The sequence below is a fragment of the Engystomops pustulosus genome, chromosome 6 (assembly GCF_040894005.1).
Source record: "Engystomops pustulosus chromosome 6, aEngPut4.maternal, whole genome shotgun sequence".
Lineage (NCBI taxonomy): Eukaryota > Metazoa > Chordata > Amphibia > Anura > Leptodactylidae > Engystomops > Engystomops pustulosus.
In genome coordinates this window covers 33,723,276-33,739,313 of record NC_092416.1, presented here as the reverse complement: position 1 = coordinate 33,739,313, position 16,038 = coordinate 33,723,276, and positions in this window count along the sequence as shown.

Sequence of the window (16,038 nt, the reverse complement as noted above, 5' to 3'; positions counted from 1 at the left end):
TCTACCATTGTAATTCTGATCATGCTACAGTCTCGATCCATTAGAAAATTGATGACATGGGATTAAGAATTTAGTAAAATATGCACATCACAACAATAAACTATGTGCATGCACTGGTCGTCTGCTGGAGGAACACTGGGGGCATCATCCTCATACATTAGTGGTTGGCTTAGTGGCAACTCTATTGGACACAGGTGATAAAGGTTTCTCAATGCAGTTTCGGAAAACCGGAAGATTCATCCGAAACCCATGTTATCACAAGGAGAACAAACAAACATCTATGGATGTTAACTATAACCTACAGATGGTTTTCCAAGAACTTCATTCCAAGTAACCGTATAAAACATATCACAAAACTTTACATCATAATTAAAATATCTGTGGCCTTCAAGACCTAAAAGAATGTAAAACACATGAAGTGGTTGTTATAAATAAATGGTAAAAATGATAATAGAAAAATGAAGCATACAAAACAGTTACCAAGCCGAACACTGCATGTTGTGGTTTAATAATAGTCTAAGACCGGACCACCGTGGATGTTGATGCGGCCTATATATCTGCAATCAAGCTTAGCAGGACAGTAGACCAGTTGTTTACAAACCCTTTAACGTGGCCTCTAGATGAATAGTATAATATATACCTCCCTTCTCCGTGAAGGTAACCATAGTGCTTACCAGAAATTCTGCCCACACATCCTTGTAAGTCTACAGAAATGCCAATGGACAACTCTTCAGAATATCGATAGAAGGCAATGGAAAATCTATGACCTCATTAATAAATTGTCAACAAGCCAGTCAACAGGAATAAAATGGGACTACCCATATAAACCTGGTAAGTACATAAATTAATTTGAAACCTATACCCCTTGGCGAAGAGCGATGACCTACATTTCCTTGCATCATGGGGTCAGCTCAAGTCATGAGGGGGGGAGCTGTGAGGAGAAACTGATGACTCAGGGACTTGCTGCCTTCCAAAGGAGACCCCATGATTGGAACCAGTTTGCTGGAAGTATACTTTTAAAAGTGAGTGGAATATGAGTGTACAATATGTTTTGTTTATTTTGTTTCTCTCAAAAGTGAGAGGCTTTAGACTATGGTCAGGAAGTAAGACTTCTCCTTATGTAGACTTTGCCAATTAATATAGCCTTACAGGCAGGTTGAGACTTAAAGCCATTGATGCTTCACTTCACTGTAATGAAAAAATGCAACCACATCAAAATACTCATATCTACAGTTGTGAATTTGTTCCAATCGGAATAGAAGCACTAGTTTGACTTTAGTCCCCCATCATGTCATTATGCTTTCTGAAAGCCATGCTTGATGTTAAGAGGGCTGCTGGCAAGGGAGCTAAGAGGCAAGGCTTTCCTTATTCCTTGAAAACTTATTGGCATATTTCCAAGAATCCACCTGTGGAGCACCAATTGCTCCATAATTGGTAAATTATGGTAAGTCTCCATAATTGTCAAAGGCTCCATAAGCTTCTACTTCCTGACCCACCTCAACCAATGTAGGTTGGAAAGTTCCCTGATATCTCCAGTAATGTATTGAATATTATAATATTTTATTTAGATAAATATCCAATATATCTCTCTGCTCAGATGGGCATCTTCTAGTGAAGTTTTCATTATAATAGAGTTTGGTGCTCAAGACAACAGCAACGATAATAGATACAATAACTGATCCATGCTTGAAATATCTCATTATTCTCAAGTAACAACCAGAGCTTCTCTACACATTAGAACTCACATATGTACAGAACCTGCAGTATTTAAAGGGAATCATAAACCAGCCTCATTGCAGTATGTCCTTATTACAGCTGGAGAACATAGTGAACACATTTCCATCTATCAATCTGTTTGACAATTTTTCAAAAATATAATTCTATGTGATAAAAGTCACAACTTTTTTGCTGACAGCCCCTGGTGTATTTGGAATGTGCACAGAAATCATTGAGGGTACATCTAATTGAATATTGCAAGCAATGTCAAACTAGACCTGAAAAAGTCAAGTTTCTTGCTTACACCTCACCTATCTGTATTGCTGGAGCAGGGTAACCAATCAGTGGTTAATGAGTGAAAACCTGCAATTCTCAAACTCTTCTAACCTAAATCAATTTAACTCTAAATGGTACAAAGACCACTAAATGGTACAAAGACTGGACTACCACCAGTCCTCATCTCTAACAAAGCTAGTCAAGCCCTTGGCCTTAGGCAGCAATGAGCAGTAAATGAGAGGGAGTAGCATGACATAAGTCCAGCTGATTGACCATTAGAGCACTGATTACCCATCCCATAAACAGTGATTGACAGTGAAGGTCATGATTATCCTGACCACACACAGTAATTGACAGTGGGATTCATGATTACCCCGCCTACACACATTGATAGACAGTGATACTCTTGATTACCCCGCCTACTCACAGTGATTGGTAGTGATACTCCTGATTACCTCGCCTACTCACAGTGATTGGCAGTGAGAGTCCTTATTGACCCACCAACACATGGTGAGTCCTCATTATTCAGTCCACTGTGAGAGTCATGAATACTAGAAAGAGTACTAATTACAGTGACTGACAGTGAGTCTTGATTACTCACCCACACTGATTAAAATTGAGTCCTAGTTATCCAACCCACCCACAGTTATTGACAGGGAGAGTACTCATTAACCCCTCTACACACAGTAATTGAGAGTAAGAGTTCTGTTTACCCCGCCCACACACAGTGATTGACAGTGAAAGCCCTGATTACCCACCCCACGCATAGTGATTTACAGTGAGAGTCCTGATTGCCCTGCCCACAAACAGTGATTGGCAGTGAAAGTCCTGACTACCCCACCAAAACACAGTGATTTGACAGTGAGAGTTCTGATTACCCTGCCCACAAACAGTGATTGGCAGTGAAAGTCCTGACTACCCCACCAATACACAGTGATTTGACAGTGAGATTCCTGATTACCCTTCCCACACATAGTGATTGACAGTGAGAATCCTAACTACCCCTCCCATACATAGTGACTGACAGTGAGAGTCCTGACTACTCCGCCCACACACAGTGATTGAGAGTGAGAGTCCTTATTACCCCTCCCACACATAGTGATTGACAGTGATAGTCCCGACTACTCCGCCCACACACAGTGATTGACAGTGAGAGTCCTGATTAACCTGCCCACACACAGTGATTGACATCATTCTTTATAGAATCATGCAGGGGAGCTGTCAATCCTCCTGTGTGGGCAGGGTAATCAGGACTCTCCCTGTCTCTCCTAGGAGTCTGCTCAGGTTTTACGCTAAGCTCCTAAGAAATGTTGCAATAAAACCTTTTAGCCCATATATCACAGAGCTCCTCTTCCTTCTCTCAGCACAGAGGTGCAATAAATCAACTAATAGCTTTGCTCTAATGCCATACATTTCATTGCAATCTTTTTTGGATTCCTAATGATATTCACAATAATTTCAGCAGCAGCGGCGATCATTATGTTCATGACTTTCACCTTTCTTTAGCACTTTATTAATCTATTAGGTGTAACCCCATTGGATTCTCTGTGAATTCCTTATTACATTTCTTTTTCATCTAATTTCAAAGCCTGCAATTTGAATGTGCTATAGAGATGTAGTGTGTAACTCAATTAAAACCAAGACTCACAGAGAAGCGACCTCAACTTGACTTCAGAGCGGCCTACCGGCATACTCCCGATACAGTGAGACGTTGTAGTCATTGTTTTGTGGTTATTTTCTGTGGCATTTTACTATATTTTATACAATTTTTATACCTTATTTATACTCATCATTGCTGAGATTGTTATCACCGGCAGCAAATTGGACACAAGGTAACATGCTAATTGATATGATTTATTTAGTTATATAGTTAGAAATAATGTAATGGAAATAAAGAAAGGGCTACCGGCACCACCCTCTCCGCAGAATAATGGAAAAACACAAGTCCACAAACAGTGGCAACCACACGTGTGAACGGAGCCCAGTAAATTCCCGCTAGGAGGTGCATGTGAGGTTCAGCAGTCATCAAAGAATCCAAAAAAAAAGAGTACTCCACTCACCAATGAAGGGAACGAAGGAACTTTTATTGCAAGGAGGAACACAGGACAGGGGTGATGCACGCCACGACTAGGCGACGGGCCGTTTCGTGCAGTAAGCGCTTTCTCAAGCCTCGGCATAGTTAGAATTAAAGTGAAAATGATGGTTAATCAATCCAGGTAAAATGTGTAGTATATCTCATAAAAATACATATATTACAGTTTATCCCAGTGGTCTACCTCTTATAAAAATTGCTACTTTATAACAGGGCCGGATCTACATTGGCGCTCTTGGAGCACTTGTGCAGGGCCCTGGGAATAATCCTCTCTCAATGGGTGCCCTGGTGTCTGGTACTGTAGATCCAGCCTTTGCCATCCACAAAAGGACCAATAGGCTCAAAGTATATGCACACATTGGGGCTCATTTATTAAGGGACTGCGGAACGCATTTTTTGTCGGGTTTCCGTTTTGCGCCGAATTGCCCTGGGATTTTGGTGTGATCAGATTTTGAGGAAGATATAGAGGAATTACCTAGAGAGGATATATAAACCCAGGAATGCTATACATTACTTTTAGCTATTAAAGGGGTATTCCCACGTAGACAAGTTTCTTAAATGTACTCAGGATAACAAAATAACACTTTCTCTAATTCATTGTTATTAACAAAAATGCTGCATTTCACAGATATAAGTCTACCCTGTCTCTATCAGTCCTGGTGTACACAATTTCAGTTGCCCCTGGACATGACCCTGTAACGTCTGACTTAGGGTCAGGGAAGACATCTTGGATTTCTGTGTGAGGCCCAGCTCCTGAGATTTCTCTCTGCCTCTAACCTCTCCACCCTGCAGTCCAGGACGGAGCTCACACTGACACAGACATCCTGCCAGCAGCAGCGTAAGCAGAACTACAAGCTACGGGCAGATAAGTTCTTAATCTAGGGAGGCACAGCAGATCTAGTGTGTTGTGGAATAGCAGAGAGGAATAGCAGAGATGTAGGATAGCTGACATTGTGTGTTATATCCATCTCATGGATCTCATCATCTCATCTCGGCTCATTTACTAAGGGCCCACCGCCGCACTTTCGTCAGGTTTTTTGAATTTTTCCGTCTTGAGCCGAATTCCGCAGGGATTTTGGCGCACACGATCGTATTTCGGCACAATCTCGCCGGCTTTCATGCAACAGAAATCGGGGGAAGGGGGGTGGCCATCGGACAACCCGATGGATTCGGAAAAACCGCAGAATTTAAAAAATGAAATGTGTTGCAAGATCAAGCACTCACATGCACCGGGAAGAAGCAGGTGAACTCCGGCGGACCTTGGCGCAGCAGCGACAACTACTGGATATCGGGCGCACAAGCTCAGTGAATCCCAGCAGAACCCAAATTCACGCCGGACAACGCGCCGCGGGATCGCGACAGGACCGGGTAAGTAAATGAGCCCCAATGGGGCTTATTTACTAAGGGTCGCACTGCTCACTTTTGTCGGACTCTCCAACGGTTTCGGGACTTGCGCGGCTTGGACGGGTATTTAACAGGTGTATGCGGCGGTATTGTGTCGCATGCGATCAGACTGTGGCGCAGCTGCACTGGCTTCCATGCGACAGAAATTGGGGGGGGGCCAGGCCGTCAAACGATCCAACTGATTCGGACTAAGCGCGGGATTTAACTTTCAAATTGTGTCGCGAACCCAAGCACTTGCATGCACCAGGAAGAAGAAGGTGAACTCTGTCGGACAGATGCAGGATATCGGGCGCATAATCTTAGTGAATCGCAGCACAGTGCATGATCGCTGGACAATGTACTTTAGGTGAACTCAGTCAGATGGGTAAGTAAATCTCCCCCAATGATGTATAGGATGGTCTAGCACTGTCGAACTTATGAGCAGGGTAGCGCCGCAACGTAAAGAGAAGAGGTGCTCAAGAAGATCAAATGAAGTGGATGGATCCGGCTGGGTTAGACATGGGAGATTGCATGTCCGGAGGTTCCAGTTATGATGTGAGAGCGATCCCCCTTTAGCTCTAATGACCATTATTTGGGTAATTGGACATCCCTGCCAATCCCCTCCCCCAGGATCATGAAGAGGTCCTCCAAACCATCCATATTAAAATCACTGTCCAGCTTTTAAACACCTAATTGAGAACATAACGGTGCAATGATGAGCTCAGCGCAGAGATGATCCCACATTACATCTACTTTCTTCTTATTGAGCATATGGATATTATACTTGGACTCGGAGTTGGTTAATTGAAAGGGGTCTTTATGCTCCAATATAATCATTAAGCGCACATTAACTTCTATTTAGGAAAGAGCTTGTCATTTCTAAGTACACTAAAAGCCTCTAATACGAAAGGATGGATTTGTTATTGAAAACTTTTTACAATATGGAGCCACCAGATTGCCAGGGCAAATGCTTCTGACTGTCTCCTATGTGATTAATGTAATTATAATCACCATCCGCCACTTCCCTCCTGGACTTAAATGAGCTATCGCTGACATTTTCAAGGTTTTATATCTTGTATTGTTTCAGCCTTTGATACATTTATTGTGAAAGGTTTACACCTACCTTATAGAAGCTTTCATCCTGCTGGTAAGTGCTAGTGAAATCTCTTCATGTAAAGGCTTTAATCACAGTATTTTATCTAGTAGTAGCCAACAAGTGTCGGCAGCATGTGTTTATTTTTCTATTTTCTTCTTATTTTTTCATGGCTTCCATTTTCAGAATCAAAGTAAAAATATAATTTTCTCATTTTTTTAAAGAAACCCTTTTTTCAAGTTTTTTAAAGGTACAAATATTGATAACCTATCCAAAGAATAGGTCCTTAGGGTCACATTGATGGGGGTCCAACACCCAGCAGGAAGTAGACAGCTCCGCTCTCTATGTAGTGGCCGAAACAGGTCACTGGTTAATGAGAACTGATCTGAACTTAATAAAAAAGAAAAAACTTTGGTACAGCTCACCAAATAAAGGCAATCTTGAAGGTCACAACTAAGGATGGTGTTCCGTCCGAAACGAGTCAAATATTTTGATACTGTGCACACTCTCGTGTTTTTATCGAAATATGGAATAACACGTTGATGTTTTTAATGGATTCGCTGGAGAAGCTTCTTCTTTCCTTCTAATGATGTGAACTTACCAGGTATGAACACTACACCGAGAACGGAGCTTTCTGCTGCTGTCTCTATTAGCCAATCTGTGGGGCCAATCTATTATTGAAGACCAATTCTATGTATGTGGTTTCCTTTTTTCCATTAAATGGCTCCCAAACACCTCTCAAAATCATGATGGTGGTATTAAACATTGTAAGAAGAATTGCCCAAAAATGTTTTTAATTCAAATAGGCTACTCTCCGACGCATGCTGTCTTAGGGATACCCTGGTATGTACCCTTTAACAGCTATATATGATATGGTCTTTGCCCTATTGAAGGCTACCTCTCAGTGTAATAGAAAGAAGCACAGTGCTGAACTCACCATTTTCAGTACTCTTTAAAGAAGACATAGAGATACAGTAGTATCCTTTATTTCTATTGATCTAGATTCATCCAGAGACACATTGAGCAATAACCAACTTTATGAAAACTCTCTTGAGCACTGTGCTTCTTTCTGGAAAAAACAATTATAAAATTATGATAATGAAGCACTTTCACTTCTGTGCCTGGGCTCAGCGCTTTTCCTTGTAATTAGTTATGCACTGCTTCACAGGATGATATAATCACTGTTCTCTGTGCCAGACAGAATAATCAATTGCTGTACCATCCCCCAGCTGCTGTGTATGAGTGATCCAGCTCAGGTTGATTAGTCCTGTCTTGGCTGTTCAGAAAGCTCCTCTGTAATGTGGATCCAGCTTTCCCAAGGTCTTGAATCGTATAATTGTTTTTTCAGCAAAACCACTCAGCACAGGGATTAAACAAGATATGTTTCTGCATCAGTGTAGCTACAGAATTCTCAAGGTATGTTTGGTTCATAATGCATAAAATAAATTGTAGATTTTGTTTAAGTTAAACTACCAGTTCTAGAAGTATTTGAATTTGTGTTACCTCACACTACCAGTTTTCAAGGAATTTGCGCCATTGTTAGCTTACACTACCAGTCTTAGAACTATTTGCATTAGTGTTACCTTCCAGTACTAGAATTACTAGAATTTAAACTATTTAACATTCCACATCAGTTAGATTCAAAATTATTACTTTTAAAAATACAACTATTGTTGAATTCGAAATTTAATCTGTTATATTCCGCCTTTACTGTATCCAAAATGTAAACGGTCAAAGTCTGCATTAGTGTAATCCTTCAAATACAGCAGTAGCTGGATTTTGACTACAGTGAGAGGAAGGGTGTGTGTTTTTTTCCATTGCTACATTAATCCAGAATAACTGGGTCTGAATGCCCACAGCAACTTTAACCTCAATGCCATTGGCAGCATTTTTTAAAGTATTTTTTTTTTTTTTTCATTTTCATTACTTTGTTTTTTTTAAGTATTGTTATTAATTTAAGTACTTTCCCTAGCAGATTTTTGTTAGGGCAACTGCCCTGTTATTACCACCATTTTTAAACATTCTACCCCTTACTATGGCCATTGTACAGCCATTTTTGGGTTTTAAAATTCATGTTTGGGGTCAAGTATTGGCCCCAAACCAATTAGATATTTGGACGCGATAAACCCGAATTTCAACCAACCCACTCATCACTTATCATGATACATTAAGGCTGTGTTGATAGGGCTGAAGGTTTGAGTCAACTCTTGTGTCTGCTGTATTATTCATCAGTGACCTGACCCATTTGCCAGTTGTTATATACTGTAGTCATTAAAAAAAACAAATCCCTTTTCCTAGAAACCATAACTAAATAAGTGAAATTGGGGGGGGGGGGGGCTAGCTGACATCATGACTTAATGGTGCACTGCCACCAGCCCATATAATCCTGCTGCCGCCTGAGTTGTTGACGGCCTATATCGCCAATCTGGACCTGCATACCTATCGCCAGCATGGGGGGACCCCAGAGGTACCCCGAAATCTCCCCATTTGCCTGTGCCAATGCACTTGTCTGTTTAGGACAGGAAGTGGTGGACACCCCGACGGGGGACGGATCAGGCTGGGTGTCTATCATATACTCGGAGCACTCACTCAGCGCACTTCCTCCACCTGCTACAAGGCTCCAGCTGCATGACACCACAAAGCCGTGGAGCACCAGTGATCTTGCCACATGTGGTCACCCTGAGTTACTAGAGGGAGTCAGGCCACCAACCAAAAGTCAGTTGAGAGTGGCACACACTCCCCTGAGACTAGACTGACATCTATACCTTGTGCTGGCAGAAGCAGCTGCATCACTGGCTCCTGTGCCCCACTTACTGCTCTGACTCAACCTGAGAGGGTCTGTACACATCCTATGCACCAAAGACTACAGACACTAGCAGCTTTGGGAAGTTGCATATAGATGCTTCTACATGACATTAACCTTCTGATACTGTCCACATAATGGGGCCCCCTAAAACCAGCACAGCCGAAAAGCTGAAAGAATATGCGAGAAATCCCCCTGCTGAGGCCTCCTGCTGTCCTGTTCCCCGGTACTTGGTCGAAACTAGGGTGTTTACTAGCACAGATATGCAGATTGCCTCATCAGACATTGAGGAACATGCTGAAGAGCTCACTCTGAAACAGGTCTCTGATCAAGTTTCCTCTACGAATAATGTGTGAAAGCTCTCTCACTGGGAAATAGGATGAGGCCTGCATGGACGTGAGCTTATTGAGAAACGATCTGCAAAACGTATGGGAAAGAATGTAACATAATAAGGAAAGAATCTCTCAGGTGGAGGGCCGGGTCGCCCATATTCCAATGAACATCTCAAGTCTCTTCTCAGTTTCAGAGCAGCTTAAACCAAAGGCTTGATAATATGGAAAACCATCTGAGATGCAACGATGTACGAATTGTCTGCTTTCCTGAGAGAGCTGAGGGGTGCTACCCTGAAGCATTTGTGGAGAGATGGCTGAAATCCTTGTTTCCCAAAGCAGAGTTCCCCTCCAGGTTCCTGGACAGATTTCTGAACAGTAGAGACAGAGACATGGTCCTACAACTCGCCAGACGATTACAAGAGATCAGGGTAGATAATGCCAAAGTCTCAATTTTTCCGGACTTCTCGATGGAGCTGCAAAAGCGCAGAGCAACATTTACAGACATTAAAAGAAGACTGCGCAAAATACACATCCCCTATTCGATGTCTAACCCGACCCATCTTCGCGTGGTGGATCGGTAAAAAACTGTATTTTTTTTCACTCTCCTGAAGAAGCTGAGTAGTAGCTATGTCCACAACGCAAAACCCCCAATGCTAATATGTCAGATATTCCACTTTGCTGTCACAACGAAGGACAGGTTGTAATTAGAGATGAGCGAGCACTAAAATGCTCGGGTGCTCGTTACTCGAGCCAAACATTTCCCAATGCTCGAGTGCTCGTTTCGAGTAACGAGCCCCATTGAAATCAATGGGAGACCCGAGCATTTTTCAGTAAAATTACAAACTGAACGAGCACAGTGAAAGAACACAGTGCAGAACAGATTGCAGATGTTCGGGAACATCTGCGATCTGTTCCGGAGACACGCGGGCAGAACGGTGTTCTCCGCAATAGTATTTGAAGAACAATATGTGTGAAGAACAACTTGCAGATGTTTGGAAACATCTGCAAGTTGTTCTTCACACATATTGTTCTTCAAATACTATTGCGGAGAACACAGTTCTGCACGCGTGTCTCCGAGACATCTACGATCTGTTCCTGAGACACGCGTGCAGAACGGTGTTCTCCGCAATAGTATTTGAAGAACAATATGTGTGAAGAACAACTTGCAGATGTTTGGAAACATCTGCAAGTTGTTCTTCACACATATTGTTCTTCAAATACTATTGCGGAGAACACAGTTCTGCACGCGTGTCTCCGAGACATCTACGATCTGTTCCTGAGACACGCGTGCAGAACGGTGTTCTCCGCAATAGTATTTGAAGAACAATATGTGTAGAGAACAACTTGCAGATGTTGCCAAACATCTGTAATGTGTTCTTCACACATATTGTGCTTCAAATACTATTGCGGAGAACACCGTTCTGCACGCGTGTCTCAGGAACAGATCGCAGATGTTCCCGAACATCTGCAATCTATTCTGCACTGTGTTCTTTCACTGCTTTCTTCAATTAAATTATTAAATTAAATGTTTTAATTGTATTTTTTTACTGTTCTTCACTTTTTTTTTTTAAATTAAATGCTCGTTATCGAGCAGGGCAAATACTCGTCCGAGCAACGAGCCGGTCCGAGTATGCTAATACTCGACCGAGCATCAAGCTCGGACGAGTATACTCGCTCATCACTAGTTGTAATATAACTTGGTTGTAACTTTTTACCATAAAAACATGTTTATTTTTTTGCCAGGACTTTGGCCTATTCTGTACCACGTAAGGGTCCCTATCTACGGCAATCATATAGGTTGATGTATTTCCCATTTAAGTAATTAAAGATGTATTAAAAAAACTTTGCCGTGGCTGTTTTTACATGGAAAAGAACAATTATGTGCATGAGGCCTAAGAAAAGGTTGTGGAAGGCTTTGCAAAGTTTTTATAATTTAAGGGTATTTAGACATAACAAGACTTATACACCTTTGGTATCTCTGTGATTATACTGACCTAAACAATTAAAGGGGTTTTCCCATGAAAAAAAATTCTCAAATTTAATCCACTAGTGATATTTACACAATAAAGATAATTTTTAACCCCTTACTTTACAATTTTACTCCTTTTTATTGCTGTTAAAAAAAGTGCTCCTATCACTTAGTGTAAGATTCCAAAGTGTGAACGGGTACTCTCTAAGCAGACACTTCATGATCCCTCTAGTGCTATGAGATGCAGGGGCACAGCTACTTACCCATCCGGAGGAGTTCACCTTAAGTGCATTGTCTGACGATAATGCACTGTGCTGCGATTCACTAAGATTGTGCGCCTGATATCCTGCATGTGTCGCTTACCCGCTCAGGTCTGACAGAGTTCACCTTCTTCTTCATGGTGCATGTAAGTGCTCTTGCAACACAATTAGAATGTTAAATCCCGCGCTGAGTCCAAATTAGGCGGATCGTCTGACGGCATGCCCGAAATTTTTGTTGCACCAAAATCCCTGGTTAAATACCTGTCAAAGCCATGCAATCCCTGAAAACGTCGGACCCTTAGTAAATAAACCGCACAGTGTGCTGACAATGTGCTTAGATTATCAGGGTACAGGTTTATCTACACTTTCATTTGGCTTCTGAACATTCTACTATTATCTGATACATAGAAAAAGAGAGATGAGACAGATCAAGTGATGAGATCCATGAGAGCCATGAGACGCCTTTTACACACAATGACACTCTCAGCTCTGCTACATCTCAGCCACAACATACTGTTAGATCTGATGTGCCTCTTCCCCTGTCTATAGCTTGTAGCTTTACTCTCCTCATGCTGTTTGCCGGCAAGAAGTCTCTGTGTGTGTGAGCTTGTCTTGGAATGAAAGGGAGGGAGTTAGAGGCAGAGAGGAGCTCACTGCAGTGTCAGACAGGAGATCAAAATGTCTTCCCAACCCTTTAGTCAAACTAGTCGCGTCTTGGGCAACCAAAATTGTGTACACCAGGACAGATATTGAAATTATATCTTTAAAATGTTGTATTTATGTTGATAAAAGTGAATTAGAAAATGTGTTATTTTGTTATCCTGAGTAAATTTAAGAATCTTGTCTTTGTGGGAATATTCCTTTAAGGGAATGTATCTTTTAGTCCACTTTTTGGTCAATTCCAACATATTTAATTTTTTTTTCCAGCTTCCCAGTACAGAATAATAAATGGTGACACTAGGGGGCATAATTTGTCCTTCAGATATCAAGTCCTCATGTGACACTGTAAATGGAAAAATAATAAAAATATGGATTTTGAAATTAAAAACGGATTTGTAAAAACTGAAAATGATGCAGTATTGTAAGGGTTATAAAAATCTTTTAATGAGCTGTCTGTTATAGATCTAGTTCTCTTTGTAGCCTATTTAGGTTTATACTGTATGTAGATAATGTCGTGTGACCTTCATTCATATTAAGGCTTCAGTGGATTTCAGATAAGCCTTGAGGACCACACAGTTTGGTATCCGGCACTCAACCTACTTTCCGCTAAAACAACTTTTTATGGTTTATACCCCTTGCACATAGAAGCCTGAAAGACACACATGTAAAATCAGGGACTCCATACATTTGCATTGCCTTTCAGCACTATTAATCCACATTAATTTCTCCGAAAATTAAAAGAAATTGTCTTGTAGTTACATTTTTAGAGATTATTTGCCCGTCCACATTATCGCTTTCTAATGTGATGAGATTGAACGTGACATATTGGTTCAATATAAGCCACACAGAATAAAGAGAACGCTCAGAGGCAACGCAGGGAATAATCTGGACTCCGCTAGGAATGTTCATATTCTCCATGATATGTAAGCAGCATGGGCTAAAACAATCCGCCGCCCGAGGGGAGCGCCATGTGACCAGCCTCAGATCTGAAGTAATCATGAAAGAAAAATTAAAAATTAAAACGAAATGATAATGAATTAAAATTCAATCAGAAATGAACTTATTATGGCTCACAGTGATGTGACACAGATTTACGGGAAATATATATATATAGATTTTTGTGTTTTGCATTGCACAAATATTGTATCATCATAATGAAATACTTTGCTCCAATCAATAAACATGAGAACAAAGAGTTTCATTGCTGACTACTAATTATAGTGACCCTCCATCAGGGAGACCTAATTTGACCATACATTAGATTTTTAGCAGGTTCCAATAGCCTATGTCATTGGTGGCGAAGCTATGACACGGGTGCCAGAGGTGGCACTCAGAGCCCTCTACATGGGCACTCTTGCCATCACCTCAGGGCAGGGCTCCCAGACAGGACTCAAGGCCTCTGGCAATCACAGGCAGCCTGGGACCCCAGAAGGAAGCTACAATGATTATCCAAACTTCTTCTCCTTCTTTCTCCTGTATATTGTGTTCTCAGGTGTAAACCTGTGACAGAGCAGGGAGTAATAAGTTACTGCTTAAATTGTGGCATTGGCGCTTTGCGAAAAAAAATTGGGTTTTGGTTGTAGTTTGGGCACTCAATGCCTAAAAGGTTTGCCGTCACTGGCCTATGTTATGTTGATTTTCAAAAATTCCTTTATGAGCATTCTGAGTCATTTCAGTAATTTATATTACTTTATTTCACATTACCTGGCTCCCTGCCAGCAGTGTGGTGAGTCCTGGGGAGGGACAGCTGCAGCCTGTGTGTGCCTGTGTCAATCTTCTTTCCTCCGTACTCATGCAGCTTCTTCACCCCTCCCCACTTCCTGCCATGTGCATTAAGCACGGAAGGGAGGGGGATGGTGAGGAGGAGAGAAAGAATGCAAGAAGAGACACAGACACACACAGGCTGCAGCTGCCCCACCTCTGGGACTCACCACACATTGCTGGCAGGGAGCTAGGTAATGTGACATAAAATATTCTAAACTACTGAAAAGATTCAGAATGCGGAAAAAGGAATTTTTAAAATTAGCATAGCATAGTCTATTGGGACCTGTCACAAGCTAAAAATTACATTCCTAGTGACAGGCTCACTTTAAATGGTGGTAGATTTCTTCAGGCAAGACATCCACAAATTCCAGACATGCATCTTCCACTGTACTAGTTCTAGACACTGTAGGATACATTTCTCTGTCTTATTGACTGCTCCCCTTGAAAAGGTTGGGAACTTTCAGTAATGTGCGTGTAAGAATGGGGGGGGGCAATAAAAAAGGTAATTTACTGATTTACATCTATTGTATGAAATGTAAACTAAAGCCTATTGGTTCAGAAATGTCTTTTACCTCATCAACAGCCATTCCTGTCCATAAAATGACCACAGACGGCAGGTCACGTGATCTCTAACTGTTCATGACCAATCTTCTTTTCCAGGACCTTAAGTTTGTATTCATAAAGGGAAAGTCGTTGACAGTTAGGATCGCATGACCTGCCGTCTCCACCCATGTTAGGGACAGTAATGGAGCTGATGAGGTAAAAGACATTGGGGCAGATTTACTTACCCGGTCCATTCGCGATCCAGTGGCGTGTTCTCTGCGGAGGATTCGGGTCCGGCCGGGATTCACTAAGGTAGCTCCTCCGACGTCCACCAGGTGGCGCTGCTGCGCTGAAGTTCCTCGAGGCCCGCCGAAATGCACTCAAGTTCACCGGTCTATTCCTAGTGAAGGTAAGTGCAAGTCTCGCAACACTTTTTTTTTTTTATGCGGCAGTTTTTCCGAATCCGTCGGGTTTTCGTTCGGCCACGGCCCCCGATTTCCGTCACGTGCATGCCAGCGCCGATGCGCCACAATCCGATCGCGTGCGCCAAAATCCTGGGGCAATTCAGAGGAAATCGGCGCAAATCGGAAATATTCAGGTAACACGTCGGGAAAACGTGAATCGGGCCCTTAGTAAATGACCCCCATTCTGTAGTGAAGTGTAGCAGAAATTCAGCATCTCCTCAGCCTTACAGTATGAACTGAGGAAGACTCAGTAACATTTATACTGGTAAAGTAACTAATACCCTGCCCCCCATCTCCCCACAAAAAAACTTGAAGTAATGTGGCCTTTAAAATGTTAGTAGCCATTTTTGAAAAGACACTGTAAAGGTAGTATTTTGAGAAGAATGGAGGACACCTTTGTCCCTACGTACCTCCTTTTCTTTCATTTGCCCCCCCCCCCCCCCATATGGTCTCTCCTAAAATGGCTGTTGACATCTTTAAAGAAACTGCTTGTAAGACACAGACACATCTCTTTCGGTAACAGGTCAAATGTAGTTTACTGGGCTAGGATTACTCGAAAATATTGTTGCCTAAAGTCGTTGTCCTAGATAGGGAATAATTGTCTGTTCATTTCAAAGAAACACATGAGCTTTGCCTGCTATGGAAATTCAGCTTTATCCACTTGAATAGAGACTGGTAATTGG